We start from the raw sequence: 21,229 nt of genomic DNA on the forward strand, positions 1-21,229 counted from the left end.
CTAAGTATCACTTTCTGTTTAAGCAATAATACAATTATTTCATCTTACATTGACTGAATGAGAATTTAGTGTTATTATTTTATAAATTTCTAAATTATATTTACTTCTATATTTTTAAAACCCAAATGTTTTACATAAAAATAAGAGCATTATAGTTCCTACAAAATTTGACTTTACTCTCTCAACTAGGTTTTCTATAAGAATTTGAGTCCAGAGAATTTATACTTACTTAAAATAAGATTAAAATCTTGTCTTTACATATAGTAATGTTTTCATGGAGCCACATATGATAGATTTTTTTATGTATCATGTTATAAATCATTTCATTACCTTTTCCTTCTATGGTGCTTTTGTAGTTCATATTGCTCAACATTTTCAGTTGATATTGTTTTCACAACATTTCCACCATGTCTTCTATCAATTGAATTACTGCCTCGCCATTCATAGTTCACACAGAAACATACCATCTTCTGATTCACTCTACCTTTGTGTTCGCCTAAATACCATACAACCACAAATTCTATCATGGTTAAATAAATAATCTTGTCAGGAAAATAATGAGACAAAGTAGAATAAAAAAAATCAAGATCACATTATGAACAAACGGTTTTCAAGAAAATTTTAAGAACTTGCCATTTTTTTTCATAATACCTAGACTGTGAATTGAATGATGACACCATCAACCCACAGTAGCCAGCAAAAGAGAACAAGAGCTGGAGAGCAGCAGTACTTCAGGATCTTTCTCCCTGCATGGAAGGAGAGGCTGTGTCACTCTCAGGTTGGATTTTGGTGTTGTTGGTGGTGGTGGTGGTCGTTGTATGCTTTTTATTTTTTGTAGAGTGTAAATGAATAAATAAAATCAGAACAAATTGGAAGATTACAATAAACAGAAAGAAAAGGGTACTGCAGATATCAGACTTAGTGCCCTGGTGATACAGGTGTGGTGGTGAGAAATGACAAAACCAGGTGTGAGCAGCACCTGTCTCAGCTTAAAAGTAAAACACTGTGAGAAGGAAGTGAAGAAAAAAACTCATCAGGGCAAAAGGGCAAATGACAGAAATGCATGGTCCTTTAATTTCCTCTGATGGAGACAGAAGATTGCAAGGTTGGAATTTCCAGTTTGGAAGTTCAGAAACTGACACCAATCTTACATAACTAAGTCACTGGTTTGTAACCGCTTATTTATTTGTGATTCTAATCTCAATTTTGTTTTATTTCTCTCTGTATCCTTGACTGTCCGGGACTTACTTTATAGACCGGGCTGGCTTTGAACTCACAGGGATCTGCCTTCCTCTGCCTCTGTAATATGGTGGGATTACAGGCAACAGAGCCCAGCTCTCATCTCAGTTTTAAAGTATAGAAGGTAGAACAATACTAAGATTTCATTGTGTGTCACAAAGAAAAATAATACTTTATATATTTAAATGATTCTAATCAAGCAAATGGCCATTATGAACTCCAAGACGTTATTTGAATTCAACTATTCTTAAGGAGTATAATTTATCTAAAACTAAGCCTTTTATTACTTGAAAAACTTGAGTCTAATTTTTAAGGACAAAATATTTTGGAAATTTGAAAGAAGTGAGACCATATAAACATCAAATGTTTAGTGAGTTTTATTTATAATCTAATAAGATAACATATACATTTATTATATTTCATAGTTGGGCTCAAATTTTCACTTATTGGTACAGGAACTTTCAATAGCATAATTTCTATTTATAATATATAGTTAGGAGAAAATAATCTAAAACTGAATACTACAGTTTACATACAACATATTTGTTCTAAAAGATTAGTGATTCATAAATCTAAGGTATTCCATCTTAAAAACATCTTTTCATTAGTATGCACATATAGTAAGTGGTTAAAAAAAAAAAGAAGGAGCCCAATAAACCACTTATTGAAGCCCTTTGTCATCACTGGAATATAATTTCTCATGATTCTTTTATGTTTCTTTACAGCGTATGAATCACTGAGAGGCACTGTTTCAACGTTTAAAGGAGATGTTTGTAAATCAAACATTCTAGGAAAGTACAATTTAAATTCCCTTTTAGAACAAAGGGAGGCACATTCACTGCCTATTAAAAAGGAATTCCATTTTTTCTGTTGTGCCTTTCTTGTACTGTGTAGTCATGTGAAGATATGAGCCCAAGAAACCAGTACAAAAATGTTGATATTCTCCTACTTCTGTGAATAACAAACCTTCATTTTTCTCTAACCTAGAAATCTAAAAATCATTTGTGAGCATCTATGAAACTATGGCAGACTCTTGTGCTAAGGTTCAGGAAGAGAAAAATCTCAGACTTCTGTTGTTGACAATGTTGGTAATAAAGATAAAATGCTGATAGTGACATCACTCATGTCATTTCTGCAGCAGAATGGGTGCAGTCCTTGCTGAGCTTTTCATGGGATTTAAGGAAGTCTACATGAGTCAGTAACAAACACACAATGAACACAAATAATTCTTCTAAACTGTTTCCCTGTTGTATATAGGAATCAAGGAAGCCATTTTAGTATAACTAATAATAAATAGGTAAAATGTAGAAACCAGAATGTCATCCCAGTTACTTCTAATTCTTCTATTAACAGAACCACAATTTCCTCAATACAAGGAGTAGCCACACATGTGCATCCCTATAAATATTAGCATTAAGAATTGTCCTTGGTAGGCTTAAGGTTCTGAGGTTTTCTGAGAATAATTAGAAAAATTAACGCATATATCCAGGTTAAAGGGGGACTTTAACACGTCAGTCATTAGAACTTGATTACTTCCCATGAAAAGAACCATGGAATACAATATTGTGAAATATATTTGCTAAGATAAAATGGTAAGTAATATATTGTTCTATTCCAAAATTACACCTAAGCTTATTCTATCATGGCAACCATGAAGCTTTTTCTAAGTGAAAAACAGGTTCTCATAAGTTGTTTTATTTGTTTTATTTCTGTGTGCGTGTGTATGCTCACATGGGTGTGTGTGTGTGTGTGTTTGTTGTGTGTGCTGAATGTGTGTGCCTGTATCTTTAGTGACTTTGGCCAATATCAGTAACTTTAGTTTTCTCAGGGAGATTTTCTTAGTTAAAAAAAATATAGAATTTTAGATGCACCAAGATAGGAAAAATGTTTTCTTCAAGGCTGTCAAATACAAATAGCAAAACACTAAGTTTGTCACATTTATATCATTCCTGATTGTGTCATGGTTCTTCTTTATACAGATAGTTTATTGTGTGTGTGTATATATATATATATATGTAATAATATAAATGTATATGCTAAAATGTTTAATTTTTTAAAAATATATTTAAGTGTGTGAACATAGACTCATAAAATATAAAAAATTGGAAAGAACTGCCATTCAGAAGACTTCAAACTATTTTATATAAGTACATGTTATTTGACTTAATAAATTGCTTGGTTCATAGCAGCCTTATTCATAATAGCCAGAACCTGGAAACAGCCTCTGTGTCCCTCAGTAGAAGAATAGATAAATAAACTGTGGTACATTTACACTATGGAATACTGCACAGCTATTAAAAACAAGGAATTTATGAAATTTGTGAGCAAATGAATTGAACAAGAAATTATCATAATGAGTGAGTTAACCCAGAAGCAAAGAGTCAAATTGTATATACTCACTTATATCTGTACATTAGCCCAAGGGGCACGCCCCATGAAAGTCTTGACTTACCAGGAAAGTGGGACAGAGGGGAGGACATACTATTGGGGCTTTAGGTGAGAGAAGCATGGGAGAATGGGAAAATAGAAGGATACAGATGTTCCTAGAAACCCTCAAGTAGAACATTATGGTGGGTTGGTCTGGGCCCAGGGGTCCTGCTCAAACTATGTCAACCAGCCAAGGAGAATACATGCACTCAACTTTAAACCCCTACCCAGATCTAGCCAATGGACAGGACATTCTCCACAGTTGAGTGGAGAGTGGGGTCTGACATTCACATGAACTCTGGTGCCCCATATTTGACCACATCTCCTGGATGGGGAGGCCTGATGATAGTTAGAGGAAGGATAGCAGGCTACCAAGAAGAGACTTGATACCTTATGAGCATATACAGGGGGAGGAGGTCCCCCTCAGACACAGACATAGGAGTAAGGAAAAAATGAGAGAGAGGGAGGAATGGGAGGATAGAAGGCATGGGACAACAATTGTGATGTAATATAAATAAATTAATAAAATATAAAAACATTGCTTGACATTAAACAAAACAAGCAAAGAGAAAGCTTGTTGAAATAATTGATGCATGACACATGTACACATGTACTAGTAAATGGGCTCTTTGTCTTTGTCTACTTGAGGTGGAATTCAGATGGTGGTGATGCACTGGAAAATCAGAATGATGAAAGAAATCTAAATTACTGGGATCACTAGTACTACATAGATATGATAATTCTCTACCACTGATTCTGGTGTAATTTATTATATTTTCTACACAATGGAGCAGCCAATGCCACAAATTAAAGAGAGTTCCACAAAGAAATTGACTACCAGACGAGTCCAGGCTTCATCAGCATGAAGCATTACATACCACATCCATGCAAATTCAGAAACATGGGACTTGGGTATGGTTCTCCATTTCTGCATAGCAGCCCATGTCCCTCTTTAACGTCCAGGGGTTCTGACTTCTTCCATCCTCTAAAATCACTGGTATGTATGTGATGTGAATGCACACACATACACATACACATACACACACATACATACACCTCACTTTGCACAGGAAAGGATATAAAATAAAAATTGCATCTTTAAAATGAATATGCACATGTGTAAGTTTGTTCATGGATCTCAGGAAGGGAAGGTGTTGTGTATGTTGGATTTAAATACTCAGATCCCATTTTCATCTGTAATTATGGAAAATAAAGGACCTTTAGATTCAGTTCATGAGTTTAAACAGGGATCACAGTAGGAAAGGAAAGAAACCTCATCTTGTGATGATATTTTGTGAATCTGTTTAACAACGAAAATAACACTTCATGTGCTTACTCTTTATCATCTTTCAAGAACTAGAAAAGAATCTCAAAACTGGGTAAACACCCATGTCATATGACCTAACAAGACTTAAGTGGCTTGAATGATTTATTTTTTTCTTCCCATATGGTCCATAGAAACTGCTTAAATATTATAGGAGAAACAAAGGGCATAGATGTGATTATATACTTTAAGGGACATAGCCATAGGGAGGGCAATATCTTAATATAGCAGCTTTCCAGAGATGGTGATAGAGTAAACGAACTTTATTATCTCAGAGTGGATTATCTCCCACTAAATCTAGCTCTTGGTCTCTTATTCCCAGCTGTTCATGGAATTGAATATACTGTGCATATTAAACTGATAGGATAGGTCTTGATGTCTGTCAAGGCCATCTTTGGTCTACTAATGGCTGCTTAGCATAAAGGACCAAATCACATTCATACAACAAGGTCACTAATATATTTTACTCTTTGAAAACTAATAACAAACATTAAAGAAAAAATTCTTTATATGAATAAGATAATCTTCTCATATAAAACTATTCAAGACCATGCTGTTTTAATTACTTGCTCTATAGTATAGCTTGAGATTTGGTATGGAAATTCCTCCTGAGGATCTTTTATTGTATAGGATTGTTTTAGCTATTTTGTGGTTTTTGTTTTTTCATATGAAGTTGAAAATTGATCTTTTAATGTCTTTATAAATTGTTTAAGTATCTTGATAAGGATTGCTTGAATCTGTAAATTGCTTTTGGTTAGATGACCAATTTTACTATTTTAATTTTCCCAATCCATGAACAAAGGAGATCCCTCCATCTTCTAATGTCATGTTTAATCTCCTTCTTCAGAGATTTAAAGTTTTTTTCAAACAAGTCTCTCACTTGCTTGGTTAGCATTACTCTTAGGTATTTTATATTGCTTGTGGCTATCATGAAGGGTGTCTCTCACTTGAAGAATTGATAGAGAGACTGACTGGTACATTTACACTATGGAATACTACTCAGCTATTAAAAACAAGAAAACCCTGAAGTTTGTGGACAAATGGATAGGACTAAAAATGATCATAATGAGTGAGTTAATCCAAAAGTAGAAAGATTCACCTGGTATATACTTATAATTGGGCACTAGCCCGAAGGACACATGCCAAAAAAGTCTTCACTTACCAGGAGATTGGGATAGATCTGAGGACATCCTACTGAGACTCTAGGTAAGAGAAATATAGAATATAGGGAAATAGAATGACCCATAGGGTCCTAGAAACCTACAAAAAGAACATCTTGATGGGTGGATCGGGGCCAGGGGCATCTGCTCAAACTATTGCACTTTCCAAGGACAATACAAGTAGTAAACATTGAACCTTACTCTGATCTACCCAATGGACAGGACATTCTCCACAGTCATGTGGTGAGTGGGGACTGACTCTGACATGAACTCTGGTGACCCATAATTAACCACCTCCCTTTGGTGGGGAAGCCTGATGGCACTCAAAGAAAGAATAAGCAGGATACCAAGATGAGACTCGATTGCCTATGACCATATAGTCCTGGAGGAGGTCCTCCTTGGTCTTAGACCTAGAGGAGGGGAATGGGGTGAAAATGGGAGGGAGGGAGGAATGAGAGGATACAAGTGATTGGATAACAATTGAGTTGTAATCTGAATAAATTCATAAAACTAAAATTAAAAAACTATTGAAGAATTCCAAGAAGTTATTAAAAACCATTACTTTGCAATAACTATAATATTATAAATTTTGATAACAATGAAAGTTATCCTCCAGTCTGTGGTCTACATTATAACTCTCCAAATTATTCTCTCAAATTATATTCCCAACAATAGTTTTAATGTTCCAACTATGTTTTTCTAACATTCAGTTGTAATTATTCAGTAAATGTTCTTTATCAAATAAGACAGATTTTAATCACTTAAGTTTAAATATATCTTATTAAAGCCATTTGTAGACTTGTAAGTATTTAAGAAACGATATTGGAACTATTTATAGCTTCCTGCCACATTTCTGCTCACTCTTTTGTGCTTGTTTGCTAAAATGCACAGTGAGCAATTCCAATGTAATTTGTATACTTAATGAAAATAATCCAAACAAGGAAATTTACCTTATAACCTAATCACCTATTGTGTTTAATTGTAAGGATTATAAACATGCAGGCATATTTATTTATAATAATGTATAATAATTTCTGTCATCAATAATTTATTGGCATTCTATTTAAATATAGGTAGCAATAAAATCATATGATTTAAGGAACCACATTAACATCATATCAAGTCTTAGTAACCTCATATCTCCTTCAATTAAATACAATGAAGATTTGTCTAGGTTGTGTTCTTTGTGTATTTTCTTGGATCATCTGTTCAGGACACTAGGGCTACCCTATGTGAAGGGCAGCCTGTATTTCATCAGTTCTTTTCATTTTTAAGCTGCCTCTCCAGTTAAATTGCAATATGTTTGAAGTCAGAGCTTATGTCCTATTCCTTCATGTGTCTGTGTTCATCATATTGTATCATACAGTATAGGAAAATCGCAGTTAATGAGGGTTGAATTTCACTGCAAAGAAACTAGGTCATGGAAACCTTAGGAATGCTATCTTTTATTAGATAAATTTGCATCATAAATGGCTTAAAGGCCAATTCTTTTAACAAGGACCCCTTAAGACATGGTCCCTCATTGCCACCAACCAATTCTCTTAACTACCTCCAATACAACCACAATTATATAACACAATATTGGTCCAACTGATAAGACTCAATTATCTACATATATAAATTCATTCTTTTCCCTGAGAAGATGACAGTGATGAGCCTCCATGTCCACGAATGCATCTGTCAGGTTATTATTTATCCAGTAATAATGATGGCTCCTCACTGACATATTCATCGACTGTCCCACACCCTTGTATCAATGAAGAGAAATGTACAGATGCCAGGATTTTCAGATGTAGCCTTGAACTTTTTGAAAGAACTTTTTCTTCCCCAACTACCCAAGCTATTTAGTCTGTGGTAGACAAAGGTCAAAGTGAAAAGTAAGCACACAGATGTGTAAACTTTGTGTTGAAATAAAGATAAAACAAACACACAGATGAAACCACTCATTCATTTCTGTTCCTTGCTGAAAGAAGTCAGCCTCTGCTGTGGGGAATATGTTTCAATCCACTGTTTATACAAGTTAAAATGGAAAATATCAACATAATACTATTATTATAAAAGAAACGTCACTGTATAAGTACATAAGCGATAATTAAAAATAAAATATGGAATACTTCCGGTAGCCTAGTAACTGTATGATTTTAAAATGTTTCCCAAAGTTTAACAAGAAAGTGACAGTGTCAGGAAGACCTGTTATGTTCAACTGTGGTGACTAAAGATTAAGCATTGCCATGATTCTGAAACAGTACAAACCTTTTGTTGTGTGTAGCCTTCCATTTCTTTCATATTGAAACTAAATTATCCTGTCTTAAACTTCTTGGAAACAATGAAAGATCTTGTTTTTATGCCATAAAAAGATAGTAATAGCATAAATAGAAGAAAACTGGATTCTAATTCTGAATCTATTAATTACTTAAGAAACTTTGTTACAAAGAAACTTTGATAAGCCTGGTCTAGTGGCAAATGCCTTTAATCCCAGCACTCTGCAGGCAGAGGCAGGTGGATCTCTGTGAGTTCAAGGCCAGCCTCATCTACAAAGTGAGTCCAGGATAGACAAGACTACACAGAGAAACCCTGTCTTAAACAAACAAACAAACAAACAAACAAAAAACAAAAAGAACCTTGGGTAAATCACTAGTAAAACAATCGAAATGGCATGTCCTTCAAATTCTCTAATCTAACATCTAAATTCTATGAGTCATCCCATCTGCAATTAAATGAATAAAGGTCTATTTGGGGCAGCCACATCTCAAAATTTAAATGTTGTTGGTGTATTTTTGTTTTGTTTTGAATGAGCCACGTCCTATGCAACCCAGGTTAACCATGAACTCATGACCTTCCTGCATCATCCTCCCAAATACTGGAGCTATAGGCAGTTGCCATGAGATCCTGTGAAATGCTTACTTATATAGGAATCATAATCACACAACTTTGAAAACTATAAAATTTTGGTTGAATCATGATGGTAGAATTGAAATGACTACTCTTTCGATCTCTAAGAAGGCTTGTTAAATATTACTTTAGAGAATGAGGCTAGAAAGAAAAAAAAAAACAGTGTTAATGCTTATATAATTGCTTGGTAACAATTTTATTGGGTACTTTTTGAAGTCATAAAATTTGTGTGTTTAAATATTTAGGCGTTTGTGAATTATATCAAATGTAAATGTATATAAAATTAGGTAAGACATTAAGCAATGTAAAAAAGCCAGTATGTGATATTTAGCTTTGTCAAACATTGTAAACTTAGGTATTAGTTTATGTATGCATTGTCCAAAGTTTTGGTTTTAAATATGGCTAGATTTAGTTCAACTAGATTATGTGAGTGTGTCTATGATTCTCAAATTTTAGGGAAAGAAATTAAATAACCTCATATAAAAGAAAAATGTTGCATTTTTATTCCTGAAATTAAGGAGGCTTCTAAAAACTCAAGTTGGAAAACAGCTATTACCTAAAATACTGTCATAATAGGAATTGTGTTCAGTTATCCTCATTTGAATAATGGTTTCAAGCCACTATTCACAGGTTCTCTATTTTCCCCTGGTGTGTCATTTTCCTCACTCATTTTCTCTCCTTCTTTGCACTCTCAGTAAGGTCAGTTTATTGGGAACATTCGACTAGTGGCAACTTGTTGATGAAATTCCTGTGTCATTTACATGATTGTTAATATCTTTGGGCAAGGCAAATATTTGCTTTACACCTGTCCTCTTGGTGCCATATAATTAAAAGAATCACATATGCAACAATTTTTCCATTTCAATATCAGTGTGCCTGTCTCCTCATCTATTATATTTGATTATTTTGTGTGGTCGTACTAACTATAGGAACTTTAAGTCCAGTAGGATCTTGAGTTCTATATAACCATTGATAACAGAAGTCTCTGCCATGCTTTATATCAAATTAGTTTTCATGTTCATAGATAATTCTGAGACCATTTTAATTTTGTGGCATAATTTAGAATGATGTTAGAACACATTGACTTGAATCACGCTTACCACAAAAACAGAGCAGTCAGCCAGAGTCCTTGCCTTACTCTGCTCAAATGCTATGTATCTTTTCATGGAAGACTACTTATTGTTGGACATGCTGTATATACTACTTAATCTTTTACTACACAAAAGGTCAAACTATCCCCAGGGGGAAAATGAAAAGACCTTTGATTCATCTTCTAATTCACCTAGTGTCCACACAGAATGCCGTATGTGGCTATCTGCAGCAATGCAAACTTAAATGCATAGTTTTGAGTAGTCTTCTTAGTACAATGGAAAATGTAATTAGGCAAATTTTCATATTTAGAAATACCAACAATAAAGTTAGTGTCCCTGGCCCCCATGAATTTTGACACAACTGAACACATTTACCGAAAATCACTGCTGGTCACTTTGTTCCTACCCAGACTACAGAAAACAAGGACTACAAAGAAAGTAAAATGCCTGGTAATGGGAAAGGTGGAATTTTTAAGGCAATCTTTGCTAAACAAAACTCATTGTATAAAACCTCCCGGTTTCATGTATAACAAGAATTACCTCTTCAAGAAGAGGACTGAATACACCCTCTCCACCAACTGCAAAGGTGAGTATTGCACTTTAAGTCTTATTCCCCTTAAATTGCTTATACTAATGCCAAGAAACAAACTCACGCAGTCTATCCTTAAACAGAGTACCTTTCAAAGTTACTTATATTTCTTTGAATACTCCAAACTGTATTCTTCAAACATTAACTCTATGTTCAGGTCTGTATGGTAAAATGCCACCTCAAAATTAATATTTTACAAGTTGTTTAAAAATGTAAATTGTAAGTTGTGTGGGACCTTGTTTTACAATATAAGTACACAATAATCTTGAATACAAATGTTAGTGTTTAAATTCCCTCCTTTCCTGCTCACCGGCATCCTCAACTCCCTTATTCAGATTCATCCATTGAACATAAAGCCTATTTTAGCTCAAGCTAACAACAAACAAATAAGACTGCTTTCATCAGGAAGGGCTCCTGAACTTGGGAAGCTCACACAGAAATCCCATCGTGAAGGCAAGGGACTATACCGCACCTGAAGTGCGTGGTGTGGAGGTTTTCTGTACAAAGTTCCCCTTTTAGGCACTAGACACAAAGAGAGATAAGGTCTTTGGCTTATTGAAGAAAAAAAAAAAGATTCTAAACGGCATTTCTGGTGCCACCCAGTCCTCTTTCAAGGAAAAGCTGCTTCTCCTCAAAAGTTGCTGAGCTTTGGGTGGCTTAGCTGAGGGAAATTCACAGCTGGGTTGTGTAGGTGTTCTGCTCTCAGACCTGAAAGGAAGAGGGATTCTGGAAAAACAGGTAAAATAAGCTGCCTTTCCTGTGCTCAGCCAACAAGCCAGCAGACAAGAAGGAATCTAATCAACGTAAAGAGTTGTACACTTTGAGACAATGACAAAAAGTTTAGTCCAAAAGATTTGCTATTTTTGTCCTTCTCTTTTCATGCCTGATCATTGCCTAAACATTCCAGGTGCAGAGACACAATACACAGAAGGCAGGATCACCGCGTGTCAGTCTTGAGGTGAGTATCAGAAGAGCTGGGAAGCGGCATCATATGGAGAAATGAGGTCAGAATTCACCAAGACTATTCACTCTGAGAAGGAAGGAGAAGGCAGGACGAGTGGCTCGGTGGTCTGGCTTTAAGGAGAGATGGGTCAGGGGAGGACTTCTTGGAGAAACCTGGGTCGGCGCGATAGAGCGCGGCAGAAGATGGAATTCAGAAAGATGTGGGGACAACAACGAGGATAGCAATGACCCTGCTTGAAGTGACGCCAGGCGGGGGCTATCTGCTGTGGGAGTGAGGGTAGCAGATGGAGGGCAGGAGGCTGGCAAAGGGACTAAGATCCATAAAAAACAGCTGTCTGGAAGAGAAAAGGTTCAGGTTCCAGGCTAGTGGAGTTGAAGCCAAACGTCCCCGGGGACCTGCGGAAGACCCTGTGCCAGAAGGACACCCAGCAGGTGGTCCGGGTGCCTCTCTAGTCTAAGGATGTTCCGTGGGCGCTCAGCCCTGTGTCTGACCCCCTGGACTCTCCGGTACTCACCGATCCAAGAGAGGGAAAGCGCCATCCAAGGCGCGTGAGGGCAGCGCGGGCGACGCGGGCGGGACGAAAGCCGCCGGCGGTGGCGGCGCTGTCCTAGAAGCAGCGCTGGAGTCTGGAGAAAGCCAGGCGACAAGAGCGGCGGCGGGGGCTCCAAGCACCGGGGGCGGGGAGAGCAGTGGCTCCAGAGCTGCAGCTCCCTGCTCGCTCTCTGCCCATCTCCCGGGCTGCCGAGGTTGCTGCTGCCCAGAGCAGTCAGGCGAGGGGGAGGGGAGCAGGCACGCGGCAGGGAGGGAGAGCAAAGAAAGCAGGGAGGGGGGAAGGGATGCGCGAGGGGAGACGGAGATGATCACCGTGAGTTGGGAAGAGAAGGGAGGAGCAAAGCAGCCTGGTACAGGTTCCCACTAGAGGAGCTCCGAGATGAGGCTGTGGGTCTTGCCCCAATCCCCTACCACTCCATGCTTCCCTCTTCGCGCCCTTTCCTTTGGCTCTTCCTCTGGTGGCTGTAGCTGGGAGTACCCAAGCTCCGCAGCGGATGCGGTTTCAGCAAGCCGCCGCTTGCGCTGAGCCGGGAAGCTGCAGAGAGACTGCTCTGAGCGCCAGGCCTGTGGCACCTGTGCGTTCACACATAGGGACTGGTTCCATTGCCATGGTTCCCAGATGCAGACTCTAAAATTTGTCAGCCACTCTCCTTTTCGGTCAAACTGAGGTCCTATACGTGCAGCAACCGCGTCTGTCGAGTTCCCTATTGCTGTTTGTTTCCAAGAGCGCTTTTTGGCACAGGCTGTCCAGCCAGAAGGCGCCAGCAGGGAGCTCAATGCAGGCAACCTTCTCCTGTCCCTTGCCTCTGCTGCCTGGTCATGGATGGAAGTGTTTGTTTTCCGCTGGGGTTGACCAGATAAAAATGGATTAAAATGGGGTGGAGAATTGGAACCACAATCTCAGTGATGTAGGAAGGTTGTAAATGTTAAGGACAGTGCTGCTCTCCTCTTTAGCCAACATTATAATATAATTATGTAGGTAGATAGATGATAGATAGATGACAGACAGATAGCAAGGCAGGGATTATCACACACTACCTGCTCAGATTCTGTTTTCCTGGGGGCAAGCTTCACTTGGCAGAGCTTTTTGTTTTTTGTTTTTTTAGGTTCATATTTTTTTATTGGACTACAGATCAATCATCGGTATTTATTCTTGAACTACAATGATTTAAATACATATAGAAATCATATTTAGTTCCTCCTCCTATACCTCCAAGAATTAGGAAATGAATTCACACAGTTAGTAAATATAAAGACAACCAGAATATTGTTGAGAGATTCCTAGGGGCCTCGATTTTGTTTAATAATTTTCACGTGCTAATTGGAGCTGGCCTCAGGCAGAAAGCAAGTAGACAGTGTGTGTATGATACAGGTGGAAAAAGAAGTCTAGTAAAACTCTTTTCAAATAATAGAATAAGTGCTCCTATACTCCTTACCAGAGCACTGGGGAGAGGGGTGTGTGTGTGTGTGTTGTCCATCTGTCTGTCTGTACCAAGCATGTGCACATGTTGCTTTTTTAAATGTAGTAATCTTCATCTGCTAAAGGAGCTTAGTCGCTAAAATAATTTAGACATTTTATTTTACATAATTATGTCTTATATAACAAATGTACTCATATTAAAATAAATGCTCTCTCAGTTATAAATGCAGAGTGAAAAACATCTTAATGCCTCAAGCCAGCATTAAATATTATTGAAAACTTTCTATCTCTTTCTGCATTTTTTACATGAACAAAAATAAAAGTTACATATTAGTGATAACTTGATATGTGATAGTGTTTCTGACCTGTCAGACTCTTTCCTTTGATCATGCATGTCAATGAAAATATTTGATTTTCCTTCCACATGAGGATTGGAACAAGAGAAGAATCTATTCACTAAGGGCCAACGGACCATACACCCCAGCTTCAAAACGCTTATGCTGCTGTGTCCAGATTTGCAGCAGTGCACCAGATAAACCCACCTCATGTTAATCATTTAAAGAACATAGAAAGACAATAACTATTGAAGGAAGGTCTGGTGCACTGTTTTCACATGTTGATTTCAATGCCCTGATATCTGGTTACAATCCCTGCCACGGGCATTATTGAACCATCTCTTATATCCATGTGGTGTGAGGAATGCAGGCTAGTTAACCCTGACTGGTTAAGAAAGTTGCTGATAGGTTGGCCTGGACAGAAGAAAGGTAGGCAGAGTGAAGCTCAGAAGGACCACAAGCAGAAGAGAGAGGAGACAGGAGGTCGCCATGGGGTACCCAGGAGCTGATGGTATTGCTAGCACGTACGACATGGGTGTTTGCCCAGTTTTGAGATTCTTTTCTGGTTCTTAACAGATGGTAAAGAGTAAGCACATGAAGTGTTATTTTCTACTATACAGCATTGTTAAACAGATTTACAAAATATCATCACAAGATGAGGTTTCTTTCCTTTCCTACTGTGATCCCTGTTTAAACTCATGAACTGAATCTAAAGGTCCTTTATTTTCCATAATTACAGATGAAAATGGGATCTGAGTATTTAAATCCAACATACACAACACCTTCCCTTCCTGAGATCCATGAACAAAGTTACACATGTACATATTCATTTTAAAGATGCAATTTTTATTTTATATCCTTTCCTGTGCAAAATGAGGTATATGAGGATGTGTGTGTGTGTGTGTGTGTGTGTATGTGTGTGTGTGTGTGTATGCATATGTGTATGTGTGTGCACTCACATCACATACATACCAGTGATTTTAGAGGATGGAAGAAGTCAGAACCCCTGGACATTAAAGAGGGACATGGGCTGCTATGCAGAAATGGAGAACCATACCCAAGTCCCATGTTTCTGAATTTGCATGGATGTGGTATGTAATGCTTCATGCTGATGAAGCCTGGACTTATCTGGTAGTCAATTTCTTTGTGGAACTCTCTTTAATCTGTGGCATTGGCTGCTCCATTGTGTAGAAAATATAATAAATTTCACCAGAATCAGTGGTAGAGAGTTATCATATCTATGTAGTACTAGTGACCCCAGTAATTTAGATTTCTTTCATCATTCTGATTTCCCAGTGCATCAGCTTCATCTGAATTCCACCTCAAGTAGACAAAGACAGAGCCCAAATACTAGTACATGTGTACATGTGTCATGCATCAATTATTTCAACAAGCTTTCTCATTGCTTGTTTTTTTTTAATTTCAAAAAAATTAAGTCATATAACATGTGCTTATATAAAATAGTTTCAAGTCTTCTGAATGGCATTTCTTTCCAATTTTCTATATTTTATGAGTCTATGTTCATTCACTTACATATATTTTTAGTCAACTAAACTTTTTTTAACAAATGCATTTATATTATTACATGTACAAACAATAAACTACCTGTATCAAGAAGAACCATGACACAATCAGGAATCATATAAATGTTACATTCTTAGTGGTTTTGCAATTTGTATTTGACAGCCATGAAGAAAACATTTTTCCTATCTTGGTGCATCTAAAATTCTATTTCTTTACTAAGAAAATCTCCCTGAGTAAATAAAGTTACTGATATTGGACAAAGTCACTAAAGATACAGAAATACACATAGCCAACACACACAGCAAACACACACACACCCATGTGAGCACACATGCGCACACAGAAATAAAACAAATAAAACAACTTATGAGAACCTGTTTTTCATTTAGAAAAAGCTTCATGGTTGCCATGATAGAATAAGCTTAGGTGCAATTTTGGAATAGAACAATATATTACTTACCATTTTATCTTGGCAAATATATTTCACAGTAATGTATTCCATGGGTCTTCACATGGGAAGTAAACAAAGTTCTAATGATTGACGTGTTAAAGTCCCCCTTTAACCTGGATATATGTGTTAATTTTTCTAATTATTCTCAGAAAGCCTCAGAACCTTAAGCCTACCAAGGACAATTCTTAATGCTAATATTTATAGGGATGCACATGTGTGGCTTCTCCTTCTATTGAGGAAGTTGTGGTTCTATTAACAGAAGGATTAGAGGTAACTGGGATGACATTCTGGCTTCTACATTTTACCTATTTTTTATTAATTATAGTGAAATGACTTCCTTGATTCCTTATCAACAACAGGGAAACAGTTTAGAAGAATTATTTGTGTTCATTGTGCGTTTGTTACTGACTCTTGTAGACTTCCTTAAATCCCAAGAAAAGCTCAGCAAGGACTGTACCTATCCTGCTGCAGAAAGTACATGAGTGATGTCACTATCAGCATTTTATCTTTATTACCAACATTGTCAACAACAGAAGTCTGATATTTTTCTCTTCTTGAACCTTAGCACAAGAGCCTGCCATAGTTTCGTAGATGTTCACAAATGATTTTTAGATTTTTAGGTTAGAGAAAAAAAAAAGGTTTGTTATTCACAGAAGTAGGAGAGTATCAACATTTTTGTACTGGTTTCTTGGGCTCATACAGTACAAGAAAGGCACAACAGAAAAATTGGAATTCCTTTTTAATAGGCAGTGAATGTGCCTCCCTTTGTTCTAAAAGGGAATTTAAATTATACTTTCCTAGAATGTTTGATTTACAAACATCTTAAAACTTTGAAACAATGCTACTCAGTGATTCATACACTGTACAGAAACATAAAAGGCTCATGAGAAATTATATTCAAGTGATAATAAAGGGCTTCAATAAGTGGTTTATTGGGCTCCTTCTTTTTTTTTTAACCACTTACTATATGTGCATACTAATGATAAGATGTTTTTAAGATGGAATACCTTAGATTTGTGAATCACTAATCTTTTAGAACAAATATATTGTATGTAAACTGTAGTATTCAGTTTTAGATTATTTTCTCCTCACTATATATTATAAATAGAAATTATGCTATTGAAAGTTCCTGTACCAATAAGACCAATAAGTGAAAATTTGAGCCCAACTATGAAATATAATAAATGTATATGTTATCTCATTAGATTATAAATAAAACTCACTAAACATTTGATGTTTATATGGTCTCACTTCATTCATGTTTCTTAAATATTTTGTCCTTAAAAATTAGACTCAAGTTTTCCAAGTAATCAAAAGCTTAGTTTTAAATAATTATACTCCTTAGGAATACTTGAGTTCAAATAATGTCTTGGGGTTCATAATGGCCATTTGCTTGATTAGAATCATTTAAATATATAAAGTATTATTTTTCTTTGTGACACACAATGAAATCTTAGTATTGTTCTACCTTCTATACTTTAAAACTGAGATGAGAGCTGGGCTCTGTTGCTTGTAATCACTCCATATTACAAAGGCAGAGGAAGGCAGATCCCTGTGAGTTCAAAGCCAGCCCGGTCTATAAAGTATCCAGGACAGTCAAGGATACAGAGAGAAATCTTGTCTTGAAAAACATAACAAAACAAAATTGAGATTAGAATCACAAATAAATAAGTGATTACAAACCAGTGACTTAGTTATGCACGATTGGTGTCAGTTTCTGAACTTCCAAACTAGAAATTCCAACCTTGCAGTCTTCTGTCTCCATCAGAGGAAATTAAAGGACCATGTGTTTCTGTCATTTGCCCTTTTGCCTTGATGAGTTTCTTTCTTCACTTCCTTCTCACAGTGTTTTACTCTTAAGCTGAGACAGGTGCTGCTCACACCTGGTTTTGTCATTTCTCACCACCACACCTGTATCACAGAGGCACTAAGCCTGATATCTGCAGTACCCTTTTCTTTCTGTTTATTGCAATCTTCCAATTTGTTCTGATTTTATTTATTCATTTACACTCTACAAAACATAAAAAATATACCACCACCAACACCAAAATCAACCTGAGAGTGACACAGCATCTCCTTCTGTGCAGGAAGAATGGAGATCCTGAAGTACTGCTGCTCTCCAGCTCTTGTTCTCTTTTGCTGGCTGCTGAGGGTTGATGGTGCCATCATTTCAACTCACAGTCTAGGTTTACTGTTTGGTCCACAGAATTTTGAAAAGTTAAAATGGCAAGTTCTTGAATTTTAATGAAAACTGTTTTTTCATAATGTGCCCTTGATTTTTTTTTTTTGATTCTACGTTGTCTCACTATTTTTTTTGACAAGATTATCCAAGAGCTACTTAACTATGATGGAATATATGGTATTTAGGTGAATACAAAGGTTAGAGTGAATCAGAAGATGGTATGTTTCTGTGTGAACCATGAATAATGAGGCAGTAAGTCAAGTGATAGAAGACATTTGTGAAATCTTGTAAAAATATGATCAACTGAAAATGCTGAGCAATATGAAATACAACAGCACCATAGAAAGAAAAGATCAAAAAACCATTTATAGCATGATAAATAAAAAAATTATCATATGTGGCTCCATGAAAACGTTACTACATAGAAGAAAAGAGTTCAATCTTATTTTAAGTAAGTATAAATTCTATGGACTCAAAATCTTACAGAATTACTAGTTGAGAGAGCAAAGTCAATTTTCGTAGGACCTATAAACTCTACTCTTTATGTAAAATATTTGTGTTTTAAAAATGTACAATTAGATAACATTTAGAAATTTCTAAAATACTAGCACTAAATTCTCATTCAGTCAATGTAAGATGAGGTAATTGTATTATTGCTTAAACAGAGTGTGATGTTTAGATAAATAAATTATGTAAATAGCAACTGTTGGCCACTTCAAAATTTGGGCTTGAGAGGTATATAGTAACATAGAAAGCAACATGCAGTGAGTAGTTAAAATGTATTTAGAATTGTATTTTTTGTAAAAACAAAATAAAACAAAACAAAACTATGTAAGCCTTTGATGTTGAAATATCAATTTTCTCTTTTAGCTACAATTAACTGTGATACCACATTTTTCACATATATTTAAATCATTAACTGAAGGAGGGCTTCTGTTCATAAGCAGTACCATAAACAGTGTAAGTCCTTCCCAAACAAGATTAGCTACAGGAAAAACAAAAACTAACCTGTTCTTGAATTCAATAGAACACTGAGCCAATTGGGCCAACAAATGTTCAGAAATGGGTCATGAGTTTCTGTTATGTGTGGAAAATCTAAGAGTAGGATCGGACCATGGTAGAGGTTATGATAAAATCACTATGACCTATAAATCTAGCAATACATCAAATTTTTGGCAAATCCTTGAAAATCAAATAATAGATACAAAGAGTTACAATGAAATGTCTGGCATTCCCAATGAAAGGCTATTTGAAGTGATCCACCTTGTTTTTAATTGAACGTACACTGAGTATTTACTTATGAGAAACATCAAAGCAGGCTGAGAGACAGACAGTAATTTCCAGCAGGCATTAGGTGCAGAAGAGGCCTATCTACTAATAAAGGTTCAACATGAATTTCCCTGTCCCCTACCCTAAACTCCATTTTAAGTTCCAAGCCATGCAATGTGGTATTCAGTATCTAAAATATCAACTTCTTTTTAGATTAACTCCCTTCCTGAAATAAAGGGGCTTAGAGTATAAAAAGTGTTAGCCATGTCCAGGCATAAATAACTAGTGTACACTGAGCTTTAACCAGCATTATAAACATAAAGAAACAGGTACAAAGCACAGAGAAATTTAGATAAATAAAACCATTCCCAAGAATCTAAAAGCATGACCTGGACTTGCAGATAACATGGAAGTTGGATTGTGATGTGGATTCCATAAGGTGACTAATAGGAAAATGAGGGGTGGAGAGATGGGCAGAGTGGGGAAGAAGGAGAAGCAAAAGTATTAGAAGAAGAGGATGAGAAGAAAGAAGAGGAAAAGGAAGAAGGAGAGGAGGATACACAAGAGGAAAAAGAAGAGGAAAACAAACATAAACAAAAATTCAAGAAACATCTTCTAAGAGTTTCTGGACAGTGTTAAACTACTACACATGCAACTGATGTTCCAGAGAATTAAAAGAAAGAAATGAGAAAGAAACACTAAAGAGGAAGAAGAAATTCCTTTACAGAAACAGGAAGTGGTCTAGACTTTTAAAGATATGTTCTACAATATAATAATTAAATCATAGTTCTAGAGTCAAGATAACTAATATCAAGATAACCAACAATAATAAATGATTAAAATAAATTTGCCACTCTACATACTTGGGTAAAATGAAATGTGAAAGAAAATTTGAAAAAGAAAAGGTATAATATGTATATTTGAAAGTGCTCTGTCAGATGAAAATAAGATTCAGATAGAAACTTGGTTTTCCCTAAAGACAAGAAGGACTCTAGGAACAATGAGATCAAAGTAAATATAAGGATGTTTTGAAATTGCTCTTCTCCAAATCACAGTTAATATTTTAGAAATAGTAACACAAATTAAAGATAATAGTAACACAAGCTAAAGATATAAAATGTAAACTATATGTAAGTACCTTTGGAATTTTGAAATTTTTGCATTTTACCTAAAGTTGCATAAAGTTCTCTTCTGGTGGTGTATACTGATAATGTCTATAAAGTTTATGGGGCTGAAAGGTATATAGAAAATCTTCTCAATTTATGTTGAGCTTAAAGTTTCTATAAAAATATTTATTAAAAACACAAAATAAAATTAAAGAAAAGTAAAATTGGTTTATGAACCATTTCAAACATGTACTTTACTACACACAATTAGCACGTGAACCACAGATCTTTTATGCACCCAATCTAAACAATTACCTTAGCCAGACTGAGTCTATCTATATGGCTTGCCAGTTTTCAATCTTTTCCTTCATAATCAGATATTTTATTTTGCAATCTGTGTATTGGAACTCCATTGTGTTAACCTCTTCTATCACATTTGAATCACATTGAGCCTTAAAGAACATTGCTGTGTTCAAAATGAAGAGGTTATGAAATTGTGCATTAGAAAAATATGTAGGAGAAACATTTCTTACACTTCTTCCCCAGGGCAGTGATATGTGATTTCTTATGCATGATTTTGAAAGAATAATTTGCTCTATTTAGGAAGAGAGAAATCATGGCTTTCACTTTTTACATGAAGGGCAGTAGGAAGGAAAAGATACATGTAATTCAAAATATTGTGCCCTGTGTAGTAAAAAGTTGAG

At 36.0% G+C, this 21,229-nt stretch overlaps 1 protein-coding gene across 2 annotated transcripts in view; it reads right to left on the bottom strand.

The window, feature by feature from the left end:
* The window catches only part of FUT9 (fucosyltransferase 9), a 400,579-nt gene extending 386,799 nt beyond the window's left edge, over positions 1 to 13,780 (bottom strand). For both annotated transcript variants that reach the window (XM_084792990.1, XM_084792988.1), the window contains exon 1: positions 12,201 to 13,780. The gene's annotated coding sequence lies outside the window, so the exon portion shown is untranslated. The remainder of the gene's footprint in view (positions 1 to 12,200) is intronic.
* Positions 13,781 to 21,229: the final 7,449 nt, after the last annotated feature.

The sequence above is a fragment of the Acomys minous genome (assembly GCF_964271855.1).
Source record: "Acomys minous genome assembly, chromosome: 1".
NCBI classification, from domain to species: Eukaryota; Metazoa; Chordata; class Mammalia; order Rodentia; family Muridae; genus Acomys; species Acomys minous.